This window comes from Myodes glareolus, chromosome 6 (genome assembly GCF_982192425.1).
Source record: "Myodes glareolus chromosome 6, mMyoGla1.1, whole genome shotgun sequence".
Lineage (NCBI taxonomy): Eukaryota > Metazoa > Chordata > Mammalia > Rodentia > Cricetidae > Myodes > Myodes glareolus.
In genome coordinates, this window is record NC_142031.1 from 112,906,719 (window position 1) to 112,930,300 (window position 23,582).

The window sequence follows — 23,582 nt, forward strand, 5'->3', positions numbered from 1 at the left end:
GGAATCTCCCAGAAAGAGCAGCCTTGTCCAGGAGACCTTAGGTGCTGCCCCTTAGTGCCAGAACTTAGATATTCAGAGGGAATCAGTCAGACATCAGTTGCTGTGCCCTACTGCATCCTAGCATTTTATGTAGGAAGCAGGAGTCAGTCAGCAGCAGGGGTCTTCAGGCATGGCTGAGCTCAGAACTCAGGCATCATTAGGGGAAACTTTCCCCACCTCTGGGGTCTGACTCCAGCACATGGTCTTCATCTTCGAGCTCAAGGTGATCTTTGGCAGCTCCAGGCAGGGTGGGAGGGTGGGAAGGTAGGGGATGGGAGTTAGCAAACAGCAGCCATAGCCCCTGCTTTGCAGCCTTCAGGTTTCAAGTTCAGCAGACAAAGCCTTTTCTGACTGATGTGACTAACTCTGGCCAGACGCCCATGCCTGAAACAGCATGGCTGGGCATATGATCTGCAGTTTAAGGTAAGTTTAAGTCATGTGCTTTATTCTTGACTCTGAAGACATTGTCCCATCAGGATGCTTAGCCTGACAGAAAGCAAAAAATGGACTCCTCCCCCCAGTGGAATATGGGACGGCTAATAGAAAAGGGGTGAGGGTTGCTGAGGCCGTTTGTCTTGAGATTCGACATTAACACCAACCCTGTGGCTCATAAAGTTCCTCCCGTTGTAAGTCACAGCCAAGAATGGTGCAAGAACTAGAAAAATCCCAAGCTCTTTCTCCGTCTTGATAGGGATGTTTTCCCAATACTTGCTGAAGAGCACCACCAAAGTCAGCTACCACCCAGCTATTTCACGCTGGCCATTATACAAACTGTTAAGTACGTCAGGCTCAAATTACACAGCTAGAAAAAATAGTGCATGCCATTTATTGATTCACCCAACAAATATTTAGAGACTGCCTCCCCGCCGGCCCTCTGATAATGTCGCTGTTGTGTGCACAAGGCAGACAGAGTTGTTCCTATTGAAGTTTGTTGCCCACTCCCAGATTCATATTTACAGACTTGTAAAGCAAATTTTATGTTGTCCTAAAGCTGCATCTGCCTACAGCACACTGTAGCTTACGGGGCAGGCAACCCCTCACCTGAGTTGCAAGTGCAGCCTTGTGGTAAGAACCTGAGTCTCAGAGTCTCAGAACCTGAGTCTAAGAGCAGCCAGGCTTTCAGCAGAGGAGTCAAACTGCCAAGACAGCCTTGAGAGGTGAAGGCTGAGCCGGAACCATCCTGTTGTTGTTGTTGTTGTTGTTGTTGTTGTTGTTGTTGCTGTTGCTGCTGCTGCTGCTACTGCTGTTGTCAACTTGGGCAGACAGTTACTTGGCGGTCCTCTCTAACTTTTACTGGTTCAGGCTGCTGTCCAACCTTGAATCTTTGTTAATTTTAATTTGTGTGACAAAGAAAAAAAAGGGGGGGGGATGGCAAATGATTCTGAACTCCAAACCAATGTGTCCACCTGTCTTCTCAATACCTCAACTTGATCTCTAATAAGCCTCGCAAACTTAACGTGCTACAAGTGAAATTCTTGGTGAGCCCCATAATACATCTTTCTTCTGTGGTCGGAGAGATGGCTCAGCAGTTAATAGCGCATACTGCACATGGTCAGTATACAACAACCTGTAAATCCATCTCTAGGGGATCCAGTGCCTCTGGACTCTGCAGGCACATGGTACACACACACACATACACACACACACAGAGAAAGAGAGAGAGAGAGAGAGAGAGAGAGAGAGAGAGAGATCTAAATATACTTAAAAATAATAGAATAAACTTTTAAAGAATATTTCTCCCATAGTCTTTTACATCTTGGCAATGGGCAGGGTTTTAGGGAGAAACCGTGACAGCCACTCTTCTACAGCCCACACCCACATGACTGAGAATGTTATACATTGCCCTGAAGACATAACTGCTTCTTTCCCCTCATTTTTAGCAATTCTTTGAGAATTTCATAGTGTATTTTGATCATGTTCAGCCCACGCCCCCAACTCCTCCAAGATCTATCCCCTTCCATAACCACCCAACTTTGTGTACTCTCTTTTTTTAAAAAAAAACTTGTTATTTAATTATCATATTTTGCATTTATTTTACATACCAACCGCAGTTTCCCTTCCCTCCTCCCCTCCTGTTTCCTCTCCCGACTCCCATCTACCCCCTCCCCACTCACTTCTCAGTCTCCATTCAGAAAGGGGCAGGCTTCCCATGGGCTTGAACAAAGCCAGTACAACAAGTTAAGGTAGGACCGACCTAGCCCCTCCCCTTGCATTAAGGTTATCAAGCATAGGGAACAGGTTCCCAAGAGCCAGCTAAGCGCCAGGGACATCTACTTATCACACTTCTAGGAACCTTCCAAACAGACCAAGCTACACAACTGTCACACACATGCAGAGGGCCTAGGTGAGTCGCATGTGCAGGCTCCCTAACTGTTGATCCAGAGTCCATGTGCTCCCAGGAGCTCAGGTCAGATGTCTCTGTGGGTTCCTCCTTCATGGTTTTGACCCACCTGACTCATACAATCCCTGCTGGATCTCTGCATCTGCTTCCATCAGTTACTGAATAAAGGTTCTAGACAAAAATTCGGGTATCTGATTACAGGAGAAGGCCAGTTCAGGCCCCCTCTCCACTATTGCTAGGAGTCTTAGCTGGGGACATCCTTGTGGATTCCTGGGAGTCTCCCTAAGCACCAGGTTTCTCCCTAACCCCAAAACGCCCCCCAACAAGATGTCTCTTTTGTTACTCTTCCCCTCCATCTTGCCCCCAAACTGCTCGCTTGGGTTCTCAGCCCCCATCCTCCCACCCCCAGATTACCCAGGGGAATAGACCTCCTCTATTTCCCCTTCCCAGGGGAATCCATGCATCCCTCTTTGAGCCCCCTTTGTGTCTAGCCTCTCTGGGGCTGTGGATTGTAGGCTGATTATCCTGTATTTCACTCCTAATATCCACTTATGAGGGAGTCCACTTTGTGTTCTCTCTAAAACTTTTTCATGTATTTTAGTCATATTCTCTCCCCTCCCCCAACTCCTCCCCAATTCTCCCCACTTCCCTACCCTCTCAACTTCACGTTCTTTTAAAAACACATCAAGGAAAGTTTGTGACACACAGATACTGCTCCTATCGTTTCCTCTTTGCCACTGTTAAGGTCCAAAGTCCCACCAATGTTTGCCTACCTTTTCCCGGGGACCACTGGTCTTTGCCCTGTAGCTCCAGCTCACTGCTCTGCATGTGGTCTCCCTTCGCATACACCCCCACTTACACCCAGCGCTGCCTTTCAGGAAGAAGGACAAATCCGCACTACTGAAAGCTTTGTTTGGCCTCATGTCCCCGCATTTGACTCTGACGTCATGCTCGTGACACCAGACAGTGACTATGGGTATCCCAGTTGTCCTATCTCATGTTTTCCTCTGCGTCATAGAGCTGCCCATGCACCGCCCTCCACACCCCTCCCCATTGCGTCTGCCCTGTGTGCGCAGTCTCTTTTCAGCTTTATGAATAGACACATGCCCTCTAGATCCTCAGGCCCTGGTGGCCCCACAGGGAAACTCTCTGAACTATGGGAGAGATTATCAAATGGACCATGTAGAACCACAGGATACTAATACCCAGGCTTGCGATCCTGACACTCGGTGAGTTTTCTCTACATCTAGAGAGACTTCAAGAATGGCTGGTACGTGGGGCGGTAAATAAAGCAGAGGTTAAATTCCTCAAGGGCTAGGTGAAGAGATGGCATTAATTCAGCAATAAATGGGCTCAGGGCTCTCATGCACAGTCACGTGCTGAAGCATCTGGAAGGGAGCAAATGTTTAAAACACAGGACGTAACAAGAAACATTAGATAGCCAGTTATAGTGACAAAAAATCAAGGGTGTTTGCTTTCCGACTTTGAAACTTAATACCATCACCGTGTGGTGCTGACACAGAGTGTGGTGTAGAGAACCCAGACACGAGCCCTCTGGTGCATGTACAAATCATTTCACCCAGACATGAGCCCTCTGGTGCATGTACAAATGATTTCACCCAGACACGAGCCCTCTGGTGCATGCACAAATGATTTCACCCAGACACGAGCCCTCTGGTGCATGCACAAATGATTTCACCCAGACACGAGCCCTCTGGTGCATGTACAAATCATTTCACCCAGACACGAGCCCTCTGGTGCATGCACAAATGATTTCACCCAGACACGAGCCCTCTGGTGCATGCACAAATGATTTCTGGAAAGTGAGCCGAACACACTGAATGGGGAAAAGAATCTTTCAGCCAAATGTGCTGGGGAAGCTGTGTATCCACATGCCAAGGGGTGAACTGTACCCCATGCCTTTTACATAATTTAATTCAAAATTCAAAATGGATCAAAGTGCTAAATACAAGGGCCCAAACTGAAAGTTCTTTAAGAAAACTGAGAGCCAAAACACCGTTATGTAGGATTTAGCAATGCCCAGCGCAGGGTCTCCTAGACCGTCTCGTGTTGCTGTACAGCAGTAGCCAAGGCTGGACATTTTGCAAGGGTGGGAGGTTTTATCTCACCTATCTAGACACTCCAGAGCATGATGGTGGACTCCAGAGCTTCTGCTGGGCTCTCACAAGGGCCTCATGGCGGAGCCACATCTTAGTTAGGATTACTAAGCTGTGATGAAACACTGTGGCCAAAGAAACTTAGGGAGGAAAGGGTTTGTTCAGCTTGCACTTCCATGAAGTATTCATCGAAGTAAGTCGGAGCAGGAACCTAGAATCAGAAGCTGATGTGGAAGCCTTAGAGGACTGCTGCTTATTGGCATGGTTAGCCTGATTTCTTCTTCTTATTATTATTATTATTACTCTACGTTTTTCTCTGCTTCCCTCCCTGTCTCTCTCCTTCCCCTTTCAACCCTCCTCCAAGGTCCCCATGCTCCCAATTTACTCAGGAGATCTTGTCTTTTTCTACTTCCCATGTAGATTAGATCCATGTATGTCTCTCTTAGTGTCCTCATTATTGTCTAAGTTCTCGGATTGGGATTTGTAGGCTGATTTTCTTTGCTTTATGTTTAAAAACCACCTATGAGTGAGTACATGTGATAGTTGTCTTTCTGTATCTGGGTTACCTCACTCAATGTTTTCCAGCTCCATCCATTTGTCTGCAAAATTCAAGCTGTCATTATTTTTTTCTGCTGTGTAGTACTCCATTGTGTAAATGTATCATTTTTTCTTATCCATTCTTTGGTCAAGGGGCATTTAGGTTGTTTCCAGATTCTGGCTATGACAAATAATGCTGCTATGAACATAGTTGAGCACATGTCCTTGTGGCACGATTGAGCATCCTTTGGATATATACCCAAAAGTGGTATTGCTGGGTCTTGAGGAAGGTTGTTTCCTAATTTTCTGAGAAATCACCACACTAATATCCAAAGGGACTGGACCAGTTTACACTCCAACCAGCAATGAAGAAGTGTTCCCTTTTCCCAACAACCTCTCCAGCATAAGTTGTCATCAGTGTTTTTGATCTTGGTCATTCTTACAGGTGTAAGATGGAACCTCAGAGTTGTTTTGATTTGCATTTCTCTGATGACTAAGGATGTAGAACTCAGGACCACCAGCCCAGGAATGGCACCACCCACAGTGGGCTGGGCCCTCTCCCATCAATTACCAATTAATAAATACTCTACAGGCTTGCCCATAGCCCAATCTTATGGGGGTATTTCCTCAGCTAAAATTCCCTTCCCTCAAATTAGTTTGTGTCAAGTTGATATAAAACTATTCAGCATATGCTATGGGTACAGAAATCTTGATGGCAAGAAAAGAATTCAAGGGAAGCGCCAGACACAGAGCACACCCTGGAGGGGAAGCATTAACAACTTGAAGGAAGAACCCTTGAGACCTACTTGCCTTCCATTATACCCCATATCGTAAAGGCTTTTCAGCATCACAACAGCAGGGGCGAAGAATCCAGTGCATGAAATTTTGGAGGAAGTAATTAAAGCATAACCAAGCCTCAGTGCTGCAGCTCCAACCCCAAAAGTTCACATCCTTCTCACAAAGCAAGATATAGCCATCCCACACCCAGCAGTCCCAAAATCTCAGCTTGTCCCAGTATGTCAAAAAAGTCTGAGACTCTAGACAGACCCTGTTCAAAGTGAGCCTGTAAAGTCAGATGTCACTGATTACAAGGGACAGTCACAAAAGTGTAATGAGTCACAAACGTGTGCCCAATCACAATGCCATGGTGCCCCACCACTTCTCAACATCATATTTTGGGGACCAAATGTCAAGTGCATGACGTCTGAGCGTGCTTTTCTTCACATCTTAGTGCTTGGATTGGCCATAGGTGATGCATGTTCTCCTTCCCAGTGTGAAGACTGCCACAGCGAGGACAATGACCAGGAAGATTTCACCAGATAACCTTGTTAGTATAGTGATGAGTGTCCCTGTCTGTCACATGGGAGAAGCAAGATGTGAGGTAACAAGCCACGAACTCATGGTAAAATATAGAATAATAGAAATGGGTTAATTTAAGTTATAAAAACTAGTTAAAATAAGCCTGAGGTTGAAGGCGTAAGTCACAGACAATCCCACACCAGTTTGGAATTATGATTAATAGAATGGTTATTTATTCAAAGGGGAAAAAACTTACAGATTACCGTCCCAGACAACAGCCCCTCCGCGCGAACAGGAAAGGAGTCCAGGGGCCGGAAACGGAGCCGGAAGACTAAAGGAGAGTGGAGGACAGCCGCTGCTTTTTTTAAAGGGAGAGACCACGCCCCAATGGGCTGGTAACTCAGCGGCGATTGGCTGAAGGAGCTGAAGGAACTCCCACAGCATCTCCCCCTTTTGTTTAAGTAAGAGAGTTCTAAGCCTACTACGCAATTATATACAATAAGTACAAACCTACAAAATTATATACAATAAATACAAATATCCTATTCTAACTAGCTTAAGTCTTGTATAACAAATAACTTGGCCAAGTCATGAAAGGAAAGTAACTACATTTATATAATCTTCAATCCCATCGAAGATCTGAGAAGGGAAATAATGTTATCTGAGTAATTAGGAAGTGCAATCAAACAACTTCCAGAACATGTACCAAATCGCAGAGACAACTGGCTACCTGGACAAACACCCAAAGTCACATTTGCAGCGTTGAAGCAACCAACTTTGGCTAAGGCCTGATGTAACTGACATACCATTTTCAAAGGCAAGAAACTTCAAAACTATCTTACCCTGTCTTGGCAGGATATGACAGTCTTGTTTTATCCATTTACGGATATTCTGTAACTCTGTCAGTAGTTGAGGTATGAGCATTTCTTTACCCAAAGGCCAGTTCTGCCAAGAAGAAAGGCTCCAGGTGGAGTGTCTTTGGTGCTCAACATTCTCTCGGGCATAGATCAGTGTTGCCAGGAGTGATTGTGTCTCCCTACCATAGAACTCTGAATTAGATTAAAGGCCATTTTCTACAGCTCTTTGAAGAGGTTGAAGATTATCTATCTATACTGAATATAATCTCTATATATCTAAAGAACCTGATTAGTCTAATTATAAATGACAAACTTAGATGACTGTTGATCTATATAATTCTCAATATCTATCTAACTTAAAGACTGAGATAATAAACAAGTGTGCAATAAATGAGGACAATGAGACCTCCAAATATAAACAATGTGCAAGTATACATTGCAATATGGTAAATATATATCAATACATAAACAATATATAAGTATCTTAATCAGAGGTAGAAGTGTACAATGCAATATGGTAAATATACATATATCAATACAATATATATATACAAATACATAAAAATGTTTTAAACAGAAGTAGAAGCATGAAGCATGCATGCATAAAATAGTCAACATAATTTAACTTTGTATCAATATATAAGAATCGATACCAATATGTTTGTCTAAAAGCAATAACTCACAAGTACAAATCTATTTATCCCATAATCCAATTATCCCTCCTTTTTTTTTTTTTTTTTAAGATTCCTGTGCTTATAAAATTCCTCCCCCAACCCTCAACCGTATACTAATTATAACCAACCCCTAAATGATGTCCCTAAACCCAAGGACAAACTTTATTGGGAGAGGGGACGTCGTTCTCTAGAATTACTTCCAGCTGTCATGGGGGCGACGTTCTTTCTGGGGGATCCTGTGAAAGTAAAATGATGGTTAAATTTCAAGATCAATGTCTTTTAAAATTGCAAATAGTCTCTGAGTATTTTGTGGAGGTCTGGCCAGAATGTTGTACAAGATGTGCACCATTTCAGCACGTTGGAACCGTCTTGTGCAGCTGGTACCCAAAACAGGTCTTGTAGTAGCGCTATCAGTATCATGACGTCATATCAACCAGGTGGAGTTGTTGTTATGGGGCCCCATCTTCTTCCTGGAAACTTCAAATGTCACTGTAGGAAAAACTCATTGTTCATTGTGGAAAACTTAAACATTAATTATATAGACATATACATGAATACCTATATTCAATGAGAGACATGATAGATATATTTAATGAAGGTATGATAGATATGAAGAAAAGTAAAGATGTTTTCTAAACTCATATTTCTTTCTGTCCCATATCATGGCTCTTGACATGAGACAGAAACTCCAGAAACTCTGGGTTTTTCTTTAAACAACAGGCTTGGAATTAGAGAGGGACTGAGCCAGAGTCCAACTCTAAAACCAGCTCTATAAATTTAGAAATATGATTTAGTATATGGTACTTACAGAACCTATTCAGTTTTCTTGATAGTCCCTATTGGGCCGTTATTTTCCATCTGTCAGTATTCAAATATCCAGGGTCCCTTGAACTTTTCAAAGATCAGTGTTTTCCTGTGGAGATAAGAACAGAACCCTGCCCCCATTCTATATGCTTTTCTTACCACCTGTATGGTTATCATCATTGTAGATGCTGTCATTTCTCCTTTCCAAGAGGTTTCTCCTCTTCAAATCGAACCTTTATTAATTTTGATGGTATCCACAATTTTTCTTCTCCTGTGGAAACAAGAGCAAAACCCCTTCCCCAACGTAGCACATCTCCTGGCTTCCATTGAGAGGTCAGCACGTCTTTGAAATAAACAGGTTGGTTTAGTTCAGAAGTTTTTTCCATTATCCAATGCCTCTCTGCTGCTGTTGTTCCTTTCTCATTAGCATTAAGAAAATTCAAGGTTAATAAAGCATTATGCAATCTATTTCTGGGGGTATCTTTCATCCCTTTCTGTTTGTTTAGCATATCCTTTATAGTACGATTTGATCTTTCTATAACTGCCTGACCTGTAGGATTATTTGGTATACCTGTAACATGTTTTATATTATAATAAGCAAAGAAGCGTTTCATTTTCTTAGATACATATGCTGGACCATTGTCTGTCTTTATTTGTGCAGGTATACCCATGATGGCCATAACTTCCAATAAATGTGTGATTACCGAATCAGCCTTTTCTGAGCTCAGGGCAGTTGCCCATTGAAAACCTGAATACGTGTCTATGGTGTGGTGTACATATTTTAATTTACCAAATTCCATAAAGTGGAACACATCCATCTGCCAGATTTCATTCCTTTGAGTACCCTTTGGGTTACTCCCTGCAGGCAATGGTGTTTGATTATAGAAAGAACAAGTAGGACATCTCTTTATAATGTCCTTAGCTTGTTGCCATGTAATGGAAAACTCTTTCTTTAAGCCTTTACTATTGACATGATGTTTTTTATGAAATTCTGAGGCCTGCAGAACGCTTCCAATCAATAATTGGTCAATTTCAGCGTTACCTTGTGCTAGAGGCCCAGGCAGACCGGTATGGGACCGGATGTGTGTTATGTACATTGGACAAAGCCTATTCCTAATTATGTCCTGTACCTCGATAAACAATGAAGTCAACTCTGTGTCATCTGGTATGAATTCAGCGGTTTCAATATGCAAGATAACTCTTTCTGCATATTGTGAATCTGTAACTATATTAAGAGGTTCTTTAAAATCCCTTAGCACCATAAGAATGGCATATAATTCTGCCTTCTGGACAGAATTATAAGGGCTTTGTTCCACCTTACTCAATTCTTCTGATTTATAACCTGCTTTCCCTGATTTATTTGCATCGGTATAAAATGTCCGAGCTCCAGTTATTGGAGCATCACGTACAATTCTAGGAAGAATCCAAGAAGTTCTCTTTATGAGGTTAAGTCTATCACTTTTGGGATAGTTGCTGCTAATTTCTCCCAAAAAATTAGCACAAGCTCTTTGCCATGGTTCATTATCTTCCCATAACTTTCTTATTTCCTCAGTAGTAAAAGGCACTATAATTTCTGCTGGGTCTATACCTGCTAGTTGACGAAGTCTCAGTTTACCTTTTATAATTAATTCTGAAACCTTTTCTACATAAGTTTTTAATTTTTTACTTGGTTTATGAGGTATAAATATCCACTCTAAAATAATATCTTCCCTCTGCATTAAAATCCCTGTAGGAGAAATTCTGGAAGGCAGTATGACTAGGATGGAACTAAGATTCGGGTTGACCCTATCCACATGTGCCTCCTGTAATTTTTCCTCAATCATTGTCAGTTCCTTTTCTGCTTCAACTGTCAATTTTCTGGGACTATTCAAATCCTTATCACCATCTAAGGTTTTGTTTAAATGAACTATTAGATCAGGTGTTATCCCAACAGCTGGTCGTAGACTGGAAATATCTCCTAACAATCTTTGGAAGTCATTAAGAGTCCGTAACCGGTCTCTCCTAATTTGTGCCTTTTGTGTTCGAATTTTCTCTAACCCTATTCTGTAGCCTAGGTAATTAATAGAATCTCCTCTTTGAATCTTTTCAGGGGCAATTTGTAATCCCCACCTAGGCAAAACTTTCTTTACTTCTTCAAACATACTTTCCAAAATATCTTTATTTGAATCAGATAATAAAATGTCATCCATGTAATGATAAATTATGGACTTGGGAAATTGCTTACGAATTATTTCCAGTGGCTTATTAACAAAATATTGACACAATGTGGGACTATTGAGCATCCCCTGTGGGAGGACAGTCCATTGATATCTCCTAGTAGGCTGAGAATTATTATAAGTAGGCACTGTGAAGGCAAATTTTTCTCTATCCTTTTTTTGCAAAGGTATAGTGAAAAAACAATCTTTCAAATCAATAACTATAAGAGGCCATCCTCTTGGTAATAGAGAAGGCAAAGGAATTCCAGATTGTAGCGGACCCATAGGCTGAATTACCTTGTTGACAGCTCTTAAATCTGTCACCATTCTCCATTTACCAGATTTCTTTTTTACAACAAACACAGGAGAATTCCAAGGGCTGGTTGATTCTTCAATATGGTTAGCATCTAGTTGCTCTTGTACCAGCTGTTCCAAAGCCTGTAACTTATCTTCAGCTAGAGGCCACTGCTTGATCCATATTGGCTTCTCAGTTAGCCATTTTAAAGGTAGGGCTGTTGGTACCTCTAAAGGTTTGCTATTGGCTGTATGTTCTTGTACAGCCTGAATGGCTGGTGACCTTTTTCCATAATACCTCATTATATCCTTCCCAGAATTGTGAGTTCCTGGAACTACAGGAATGTTAATCTGGGTATTCCATTGCTGTAGCAGGTCACGGCCCCATAAATTTATTGCAATATTTGCTATATATGGCCTTAATCTTCCTATTTGCCCTTCAGGCCCTATGCATTCCACCCATCTTGTGCTTTGTTTTACACGAGATAGGGTTCCAATTCCCAGGAACTGAACATCTACCTCATGAAGAGGCCAATTTGGATGCCAGGATTCTGGAGTAATTATACTTACATCCGCACCTGTGTCTAATAAGCCTTCAATAAAAATGCCATTTATACAGACTCTTAGCTTTGGTCTTTGATCGTTAATATACGTTTGCCAAAATATACGTTTACTCTGTCCTCCTGAATTTTTTGACTCATTCTCCACATGTAATTCATCATTTAGACCAGTATTACTTTTTACGGCAGACATTGGAGTTTTTAATTTTCTTGGTGAGACACATTTTCGACTGTAACTGGGAATGACTGGGCCACTTTTGGCTTGGGGGCCTGCGAGAGGCCCCTCAAGGAGTTTCCCGATGGTATCGGGTTGCCTTGTCTGTCTGTTGTTGACCTGCATTCGTTGGACCAATGTCGGCCTTTACCGCATCTTCTGCATATACCTGAAGGCTGAGATCTCCTACTTTTGTCATTCCCAGAGGAGATATTATTCCTAGGATTTCTTTGCCTGCAATCCCTTTTCAGATGTCCTAATTTACCACAATTAAAACACCTGGTAGTTTGATGTCTCCTCATAGCTTTGGAAATCGCTTCTCCTACCCAGGATTCATCGTTATAGCTAAACATCTCAACATTCATTGTATGCTGTATCCATTCTTCCATTGGTGCTGATCTAGATCTTAAAGGCCCAATTATCTTTTTACATTCAGTATTTGCATTTTCAAAAGCTAGAGATTCAAGAAGTATTCGTCTAGCTTCTGGGTCTGTTACCCCTATGTCCAGAGCCTTAATTAATCTTTGCACAAAGTCAGTAAAGGGTTCTCTCTGTCCCTGCCTAACCCTGGTATATGATTCGACCCTTTTTGCTGGATCTTGTATTCTATTCAAAGCATTCAAGGCTGCTTTGTGACATAAGGACAGCACTTCTTCATCATAAAGAGCTTGGACCTGTGGATCAGCATATGCTCCTACACCAAGAATTTGATCTTGGGAAACCTCCACACCTTTTGCTCTTCCTTGCTGTTCCATATGTTTGGATTCTTCTCTGAAATAAATTCCAAACATCAAGGAAGGCCCATCATCTAAAACTGCAGACACTAGCTGAGAGAAATCATGGGGGGTAGCTCTGACATTAGAAGCCCAAGTCCTTATCATTTCCTTAACAAATGCAGAGTGCAAGCCAAAGTTAACGACAGCTTGCTTAATTTCTTTTAAATCATTCATTGCTATTGGTGTCCATCTAGCTTCTTTAACTCCCTTTGAGCCTTTGGAAGTTAACCCTTTGTCAGAATAAATTACAGGGTATGTTGTTAGGACCCTGGGTAAGCCAGTTCTAACAGCTGGTGGTGGCATTGTATCCTGTCCTTGTGCCTTCTTACTCTGTTCACCAGCTCCAATAGTTTCTTCAATCATTTCTAATCTTTTTATCATTGTATCCCTTAAATCCTGAATCTCCTGACCTACCCGTGTTTCTAGTAATTTCACTAAGGTATCAGTTTTTTGGTTCCCATTCTGGAGGTTCATTCTATCTGTTACCTTATCAAAACTTTGTGGTAACATCTGAACGTCAAATTCAACAGCCTGTACCCTTTCAGGTAACTTCCTAGTACCCTTGGACATGGAGTCAATTTTGTCTATCATAGTATCCACTTGTTCAGATAACCCCTGATTTTCAATAATTTTAATCCTTTCAACTAGTTGTTCAATATTAGTCCGTAAAAATCGTATCTTTCTTAATGATAAAATATTGAAAAGAAAACTGAAACCTAGCAACAAGTAAATTAATATATTCCCATAGTCATATAAACCTTGCATGACATAATCCATTGTATTAATAAAGAAAACAGTAAAATTGGCGTTGGAAACAAAAACTGCCATATTACCTCTTGTCTAGTTGGCGGCACTGTTGCCAAGTTGCGACTAGAACCACTGCAAAGGTGACTTAAACAGGTCCTGTTTCAGTGTCTGCCTTAGTATTTGTTAAAAACTAGGAAATATAAGTTGCTCAAGAAAGAAAGTTTAATTAAATCAATTCCATACACGGAACCAGAAACCCAGAATCCAGGGGTAGAAAAGAGCAACCCGGAAGCCGCGTATGCCTCCACGTGACCGAGTCGTTCTGATTCACGCCACTAAAGCACCGCACTTACAAGGGAAATTTAAAAACAACTCAGAAAAGAGCAAACCAGGCAGGCAGAGACTGTCCCGAGCCTGTGGAGCTTGGGAGGCGTGGGGTTTAACTGAACTGCTGGCTCCACACACAGGGCACAGGCCGCAGCTGAGGGAGGTCTCGTGACTAGCCGAGCTGGTAGCAAGCAGTTGAGTGGGGGGGAAGGGGGGGTTCTACAACCAAACGTGGGGCGCCAGATGAAGGCGTAAGTCACAGACAATCCCACACCAGTTTGGAATTATGATTAATAGAATGGTTATTTATTCAAAGGGGAAAAAACTTACAGATTACCGTCCCAGACAACAGCCCCTCCGCGCGAACAGGAAAGGAGTCCAGGGGCCGGAAACGGAGCCGGAAGACTAAAGGAGAGTGGAGGACAGCCGCTGCTTTTTTTAAAGGGAGAGACCACGCCCCAATGGGCTGGTAACTCAGCGGCGATTGGCTGAAGGAGCTGAAGGAACTCCCACAGCATGAGGTAATAGGCCAAACATTTTGTACTTAATATAAATTTCTGTGTGATTACTTGGGACTGGAAGGCTGGGAAAGGAATGCGCATCCTCTAGTTACTACATGAATATGTGGGAACAAAACAGCAGAAATGACATTAAAATCATGGGCAATAAAGGATGAGACAGGACAATTGGACTTAATGAGAATTTAAAAGGTCTGTGCGTCAAAGAACAATGTTAACAGTGAACAAGATCAAGTTGCAGATTCAGAGAAAATATTGTCACTCATATATCTTCTTAGTAACACATGTGCATACACACACTCACAGACACAGAGACACACACAGGTACACACACACAGCCACACAAACACAGACACACACAGGCACACACACAGAGACCAAAACACTGAATGTAACAAGTGACAGGCAGGGATGTAGCAAAACTGGAATACCTGAGCACAGCTAGAAGGGCCGCTAAAGGATGCAGCTGCTATGGAAAACAGTGCAGTGGAGCCGCAAAAACTCACACTTGGAGTTACTGCACCATTCAGCATTAGATAGCTGAGTACGTTCCCCCGAAGAAGGGGCTTGGGTGGCTCTTAATTCACCCGTGCTCATAACAGCTGTTTGTGACAGACAAGAGAAAGAAAAAAATGGAGTGAATATCAACTGAATAAAGATGGACAAAATATGGGAGGAAAACTGAAAAATTAGGGGAACCTGACCTCTGCCACTAAACAGACAAAACTTGAAAACGATGCGCAAAGTCGAAGAAGCCAGGCACAAGAGACAAACAGCACACACCTCTGCTTGTGCACGTTAACTCTAGCAGGAGATGTTATAGAGGCAAATGCTGAACAATGGCTACCCAGGGCTAGAAGGAGAGGAAATAAGTCAGTGCATTACAAACTGAGCTCCTGTTCGAATTCATAGCGTGACTTGTGATGGAGCGTGGTCAGGGTTGCACAGCAGTGTGAATGTACAAAATGCTGCCACAGAACCATTTCTAGGCTTAGAAATAGACTGGTAAATAACAGTAACAATGTAATAGAGGTAAAATAAACAATGAGAAAAAAATTGTAGAAAAGCTGCACAGATTTCAAGTTTTGATATAATTTAATATAAAAATAGACATTGAAATAAGCTTGCATAAATAAACTAGACTGTTAGTGATCTGATTCAGAGACAGACAATGGTGTGAACAGCAACATAATATTATACCAGAAAAATGTAAATGCATTTTAATTATAATAGAACATTTAGAGACATATTAGCCATGACTTCATCAAAACTAGTGAGTGTGACTTCTACAACTAACCCATAAACACCTTCAATAATATAGCAGGATACAAGATTAACTTGAAAAAAATCAGTAGCCCTCCTTTACACAGATGATAAATGGGCTGATAAAGGAATTAGAGAAACATCACCCTTCACAATTGCCACAAATAACATAAAATATCTCTGAATAACTCTAACCAAACAAGTGGAAGCTCTGTATGACAAGAACTTTAAACCTTTGAAGACAGAAAATGGAAAGATCTTCCATGCTCTTGGGTAGGTAGAATTAGCATAGTAAAAATGGCAGTCTTACCAAAAACAATCTACAGATTCAAAGCAAAATCCCAGAAAAATTCTTCACAGACCTCAAAAGAACAATACTCAACTTCTTAGGAAAAACAAAAAAAAATCCAGGATAGCCAAAACAATCCTGCACAATAAAGGAACTTCTGGAAGCATCACAATCCCTGACTTCAGACTCTACTACAAAGCTACAATACTGAAAACAGCTTGGTATTGGCATAAACACAGACAGGAGGACCAATGGAACCAGATCAAAGACCCAGATATCAATCCACACACCATAAACACTTGATTTTTGACAAAGAAGCAAAAATTATAAAATGGGAAAAAGAATGTATATTCAACAAATGGCATAACTGGACATCAACATGTATAAGAATGAAAATAAATCCATATCTATTGTCATGCACAAAACTCAACATAAAACCAATCACACTGAACCTCATAGAAGAGAAAATGGAAAGTACACTTGAACGCATTGGCACAGGACTTCCTAAATATAACCTCAGTAGCACCGACATTGAGAGAAACAAATAATAAATGGGACCTCCTAAAACTGAGAAGCTTCTCTAAAGCAAAGGACACAGTCAACGAGACAAAACAGCAGCCTATAGAATTGGAAAAGGTCTTCACGAACCCCACATTGGACAGAAGACTGATCTCCAAAATATATAAAGAACTCAAGAAATTAATTGGTCATCAAAACAGCAAATAACCCAACAAAAAATGGGGTGTGGACCTAAACAGAAAACTCTCAACAGAGGAATGTAAAATGGCTGAAAGACACTTAAGGAATTGCTCAACATCCTTAGCCATTAGAGAAATACAAATCAAAACAACTCCGAGGTTCCATCTTACACCTGTAAGAATGACCAAGATCAAAAACACTGATGACAACTTATGCTGGAGAGGTTGTGGGGGAAAGGGAACACTTCTGCATTGCTGGTGGGAATGCAAGCTGGTACAGCCCCTTTGGATGTCAGTGTGGCGATTTCTCAGAAAATTAGGAAACAACCTTCCTCAAGACCCAGTAATGCCACTTTTGGGCATATATCCAAAGGATGCTCAATCATATCACAAGGATATGTGCTCAGCTATGTTCAAAGCAGCATTATTTGTCATAGTCAGAACCTAGAAACAACCTAAGTGCCCCTTGACCAAAGAATGGATAAGAAAAATATGATACATTTACACAATGGAGTACTACACAGCAGAAAAAATGACATCTTGAAATTTGTGGGCAAAAGGATGGATCTAGAAAACATCATATTGAGTGAGATAACCCAGACACAGAAAAATAATTATCATATGTAATCACTCATAAGTGGCTTCTAGACATAAAGCAAAGAAAAACAAGCTTACAAGTCACAATCCCAGAGAACCTAGACAACAAAGAAGACCCTAAGAGAGATAAACATGGATCTAATCTACATGGGAAGTAGAAAAAGACAAGTTCTCCTGAGTAAATTGGGAACATGGGGACCATGGGAGAGGGTTGAAGGGGAGGGGAGAGGCAGGAAAGGGAGCAGAGAAAAATGTAGAGCTTGACGTCTTTTCCTTAAGTAAATCCACACAAATGCCAAATGCATTAAAACATCTAATTAATAATATTAAAATAAATCAAGGTAGAACTGAAATTCAAGACAGGAGTTCTCTGCCTTTTCATAGTAGTACATTTTTTTCAGACAGAGGAGTAAGATATTAATTATTGTAAAATTTTATTATATAAGTACATTTTAATTTATTATCTTAACGTCTTTAAATGAAAAAACAATGCATTTTGATCATATTCACGCCCTCTCCCCACCCCTCCCAGACCCATCTCCATTTCTCTGAGTACCCAACTTGATGCCACCTTCTTCTTTTTCTTCTTCTTCAACTCCTCCTTCTCCTCATCTTCCTCCTCCTCCTTCTTTCCACCAAGTACAGGGTGTGCTGCGCATAATCCTCTTGGACATGTGCCCCTCACTTAGAGCACAGTCAATTCACCAGGAGCCACACCCTTAACGAAACTGACTCTCTCCAGATTCCAGCAGCTAGCAATTGCTGAGAACCTCTTGACGAGGGATGGGAGTTGATGGCCACCTCCCCCTCTCCATGCCAGAACTTTGTCTGGCCTGACCATGTACATGTCTTGCTTATTCTGTCTCAATGGCTGTAAATTCATTTGTGCAACTGCCCAGCCATATCTAGAAAACACTGCTTTCTTACATTGTCCATTGCCTCTGGCTCTTAGAATCTTTCTGTCTGCTCTGCTGAAAAGGTCCCTGAGCCTTGGGAGGAGGCACGTGATATAGAGGTCCCTTTCGTGGCTAAACACCCCGGCGTCTAAGTCTCTAAACCTTCCCCAGCTGTGCTTTCTGTGTTTGTTGCCATCTACCGCAATACAAAGCTTCTTTGATGACAGTTGACTGATACATGCACGCATTTTTAAGTAGAAATTTCTCGGGACATGAGTCGATAACAGAATGTTTCCTGGGTGGGGATAAGGAAGGAAGAGGAGGAGACAAGGAGAAAGCAGAGAAGATAATGGTGGAGCAGAGAGACGTCTGGGTGGCAAGCTGGAAGATGTTCCAAGTGCAGATGAAGAGTTAGTGTCTTATTCTGGTGATGGGATGGGTGCGATGCTTTATCTCTTGGTGAGGTCAAAGATGACCAGCACAAGGGGACATAAGAACAGAGAGGGTCACTTTATACAGCAAGCAAGGGCAACCCCCGAGGCCATCATCAAAGCAGTGGTTTTCCCTAAGAAAGCGGCTTTGACTTGGGAACTCACACTTGTTTGGGTAGAGAAGCCTCGTGTGCCACAGGGGCACATTTCATGTTCAGTTCAACTTCAAATGTTATGTATTTGAAAAATAAACAAACAGTGTGACTGCAAACACCCCTGGGAGAATTTTGCATTATAATGAGAACATCTCCGAAGGAAACGGGAGAATGGCTGCGCGGAGCTTTGGCTGATCCGTGGCTGTCTCTCTGAAGGCCGTATCACGACAAGTGAGAACAGAACATGGCTCTAAAGGCATTTTGAGAGAGATTTAAAGAGCAGCAGATTTTAGCTAAGTATAGCAGCTTGTTCCTGGAAGTGTCTACCTAGCGACTACCTTCCTACTTCAGATGGTTTTCCCAAACCTTCGTTGCATTTCTTTCTGCAATCTGTTCTTTGGATCTGAAAGTCTGGAATCTCTGAGGAGTTGAAGGCAGGAGGTTTTGTTCTTTTTCTTTTTAAGCCAGAAATACCCAAAAAAACATACCGTATAAGTGTAAGAGATAGTCTTAAAAACCTTACCACATCTATGCAGACTTCATAGGTCAGTCCTATGCAGGCTCCCTGGTTGTCGGTTCAGTTTCTGTGAGCCCCTATGAGCCCAGGTTAGTTGATCCTGTGAGTTTTCTTGTGGTGTCCTTGACTCCTCTGGCTCATACAACCGTTTTTCCCTCTTCTGCAGGATTCCCCAAACTCACCTAATGTTTGGGTCTGCATCCATTTCGGTCAGTTGGTGGATGACACCTCTCTGATGACAATTGGACTAGATACCAGTCTGGTCACAGGATATGGCCAATTCAGGCCACCTACCCACTATTCTAGGAGTCTTATCTGGGCTCATCCTTGTAGAATCTTGGGAGATTCTCTTCTGTCAGGTGTTTACCTGACCCTGAAATGCACCCCCTTTCTGGTAGTCTCATTCCCCCCCTTGGTCCCCTCCAAACCTGATCACTCATGTTCCCATCCCCATGGTCCTCTTGTGGGACTCCAAACTGTGGGAACAGGGCCTGTCTCTGACACGTTTACAGTCTTTTGGGACCCTACTCCTCACACTGGATCGCCTTGCCCAGCCTTAATACATGGGGAGGTGCTTAGTCTTACTGCAACTTGATATACCGTTTTGTTTATACTCATGGAAGACCTGCCATTCCCTCAACAGAAAAGGAGGAGGTGGAACCAGAAAGGGGAAATGGGGCAGAGGGACTGGAAGAAGGGGAGAAAGGGGAAACTGCAGCCAGGAGGCTAAATAAATAAGATAAATAATAGATAGATAGATAGATAGATAGATAGATAGATAGATAGATAGATAGATAGATAAATGATAGATACATAGATGATAGATAGATAGATAGATAGATAGATAGATAGATAGATAGATAGATAGATAGACAAAAAGACAGATAGATAGATCAGCAGGCCTGCATGGGACTGACCTATGCACTCTGCATAGATGTGACAAGGTTTGTTTAATACTCGCTCTTTCACTTACATGGTATGTCTCTTTGGGTATTTCTGCTTTAAAAAAAAAAAGCACAAACTTATTTATTTATTTATTTATTTATTTATCTAAAAAGATCCTGTCACAAGGGAGTGACTTCCTCCCTTCAGCTCAGATTTCTCTCCTTTAAATGTGCCTTTCCAGGCAGTTAGAAAAACCCAGACAGCTAATGCAGTAGAGGGCAGGGAAATTCCCAAGTACTTCCCAGACTAAGCAGTAAGAATATATGAGCCCATTACCCAGTGCTTCTAAACAAAAGCCAAGAACATCAGTTGGATTTAGACTGAATCAATAAATCCTGTCCCTCATCCACTCATGGCCATTCTACAGCTGGTCGATTAAAAAACAAACTATAAAACAAAAACCTACCCTGCCCTTCATCTTCTCTCCCTAGCCTAATTGTGCAGGAGAAAGACTGTAGAAGGAAGGGAGAGAAGACGCTTCCCTCCCACCCCCAGCTCTCCAGTCCTGCGACCTGGAGGAGTGGGGACATAGAGACCCAAGCTTTGGTTTGGTTTAGCTTTTAATGAATAGATCTTGGCCTAGAAACCAAAAGGGACTCCCTTTGTTTTTGCTTGCTTTCTACCATTGTGGCAAACACTTACTGAAATGAACTTGGGGAAGAAAGGAATTATTTTATCTTACAGCCTGCCTATCCCTCATGAAGTGAAGTCAGGACAGAGATTCATGGAAGGGAACCTAGGGACAGGAACTGATGCAGAGGCCACAGAGGGTGCTGTTTACTGGCCTGCTCCCCATAGCTTGCTCTGTCTGCTTTCTTTCACAACCCAGGACCACCTGCCCATGGGTGGCACAGCCGACAGTAAGTGGGGCCCTCCCACACGAACCATTAATCAAGAAAATGTCCCCATAGATTTGCCTACAGGTCCATCTGATGGAGAATATTCTCAATTGAGGGTCCCGCTTCCCAAATGACCCTGGCGTGTGTCAAGTTAACAAGAACACCAACTAGCACACCCTTTAATAGCCAATCTGTGCAAGCTAGAATCTGATCCTGATGTTACAGGACTTAAAAACAAACAACACGGAAGGAAAACCGATGGGGGGAGGAGGATAGGAGGACAGGAAGTGAATGACGAAGCCTTGTTTATGCTTTGTGGATTTAAATATTCCGTTAGAGACATTATATATAAACAGGCTGGAGATAATTTTCAGGACTCCATCAGGGACCTGACGTCATTCCCGTCTGTATACACAGTTTTAACAACAAGGCAGAGCTCTGGGAAGAGAGATGGATGTTGGCTTTCCCAACTAAACAAAAAGAAGAAGGCGGATGGTGACATCTGATAGTCTACAGAAAAGAAAAACATATCCAAAGAAGCTTCCAGACTCTTCATGGGGTGGGGGTGGGAGCCTACAGTAAAACAGTCACAGAGAACATGGGGTGAAGGAGCCAGAGGAAGGAAGCCAGTCTCCCTCTGAAGCTAGGGGTGGGGGGTTGCCGAAGTCTGACACAGACCACTGTTTGCAAAAGCAACTGAAACAGAAACCAAACACGCTGACACTTGCTTTCTTTCCATAACGGAAAAGCCAAGAGGCGTTATCTGATCTGGCTGCATAAGGCTGGGGTAAAAATACCGGGACAAAAATGAATGCCACTGGAGCCAAGGAAGGAAATAATGCTTCCTCTGACCTTGCCATTGCCTCAGACAGCCTGTTTCCTCAGCCTGGCGCTGAGTGGAAAGGAGTAAAACGGGCTGGAGAGGTGGCTCGATGGTTAAGAGTGCTCACTGCATTTTCAAAGTTTGGTTGCCAACACCCAAATGACAGCTCACAACAACCTGTAGCTCCAGTCTCAGGGACTCTGATACCTTCTTCTGACCTCTGCCTTCACTTATACATGCTTGTTCACACAGAGACATAATTTTAAAAAGCAGCAACAACAAAGTCAAACAAGCTAAAGAATGTAAGCGGCCCTGTTGCATATCTGAATTCCTTTCATGGGGCCATCATCTACTTTAGATCTATATACTGTTAGGTTACACATCCTCTAACCAAAAACCAAGCCTTACCACCTGCAATTAACCCCCAACCCCGACAACTACAGAGAACTGCCATACCTTGGCATCCCTCCAAAGAGTTGAGTCTTCTCCCTCCCTCACGCTGCTGAGGGCAAACCCAGCTAGCCCTGACGCCCAGACCTGAGACACCCTTGACTTGTATGTACAGCCTTCATACATTATGACTCCTGGCATAAAGCCAGGTCACATGGTACAGAACTAACTCCCACACCTGAAAACCTGTAAGTACAAGGAATTCCCTTAGTCCTACGGAAGTGAAAGTTTGTCTCTTCCTTCCAGGTTCTTCGGGCAGTTATCGGAGGGCACTGTGAGCCTCTCAGTCCACGAACTGATGGGAGTTGGCGGCCATCTTCTTTCAGGATTCCCATCATGCCATATACGGCAGCTGTCTCTCCTAACGCCCTCCCACTCATCATGGCTACCTGTGGCTATAATCCCGTGACTCCCTTAATCAAGCTTCTCGGAAGAGTACTTTGCCTCACCTTCCTGTCTATGAACCCCCAGATTTCCTCATATTTTTAACATGCTAGCATCATGGCATCCTGGGGTGTAACCTCACAGTGCACCTCATCTTCCCCTAGCAGCTTCATGATTTCAAAGAGCAAGGTGTGGTTTCTATTAAGTCTTTACCCTCCCTGACAGGAATTTCTCCCTCCTCTGCTTCATCATGCCCAAAGCCACCCCCAGGTGGTACATGTGCCAAACTGGAGGTTGGGGCACCCCTATAGCACTGTCCTGTGGTACACCAAAGTCATCTACTGTAAGTGGAAACAGAAATGGCAACATCTCAGGTGAGGGAGGCAACGCTCTGCTCCAGAGGAGGGAGGATGCTCAGAAGAATAGGAAGTCCAGCTGCCCTCGGGGTGACAGCATCATGACAGTTACAGAGAAAATTCCTCTGAATTGGACATTCCATTCTGGAAGGTAACTCATTAAGACCCAAAAATTCCTAAAGGGAGGCTTGCTAAGAATAGAGAAATAAAAAACTCAAGAGTCTTGGGGAGTTCCAGAAACTTAGAAGGTCCCACTCTTCCTAAGATTCTATAAGCAGGGAGGATTGCTGAGAAGGCTTAGACCAGCCTAACTGACTGCCTAGAGAAGATTCTCCAACCCATCAAGCCGCCTGTTGGTCATGTAGAGCTCTCCAGGATCCTGGGTCTTACAAGTTGGCACTCATGCTTGGGTGGGATTTAGAGGATGATTATTGCCTTTGTGTTCCTGAAAGCATCCCCCTCACCCATACTCCTGTAAGTAACCTCAGCAAACTCACTGGTTCAAGTTGAACTTTGCCGCTATCCTTACTTTGGTCTGTGTTACTTCCTGATCTGTGGTGGGCACAGAAATGCTGTCCTCTCAGGATAGTGAGGGCCACAGGACAGATCAGCTTGCTGACAGAAACATTATCAGTTCCTT

At 42.7% G+C, this 23,582-nt stretch overlaps 2 long non-coding RNA genes across 2 annotated transcripts; one reads left to right on the forward strand and one right to left on the reverse strand.

Annotated features, from left to right (window-relative positions):
- Positions 1-849: 849 nt before the first annotated feature.
- On the reverse strand, positions 850-3,274 carry LOC146894407 (uncharacterized). Its single transcript, XR_015002084.2, has 2 exons — positions 3,154-3,274; positions 850-1,645 (listed from the first exon to the last, which is right to left on the reverse strand). It is a non-coding gene; the product is annotated as an uncharacterized LOC146894407 (long non-coding RNA).
- Positions 3,275-3,470: 196 nt separating this feature from the next.
- LOC146894406 (uncharacterized) lies at positions 3,471-23,464 on the forward strand. Its single transcript, XR_015002474.2, has 2 exons — positions 3,471-3,609; positions 22,449-23,464. It is a non-coding gene; the product is annotated as an uncharacterized LOC146894406 (long non-coding RNA).
- Positions 23,465-23,582: the final 118 nt, after the last annotated feature.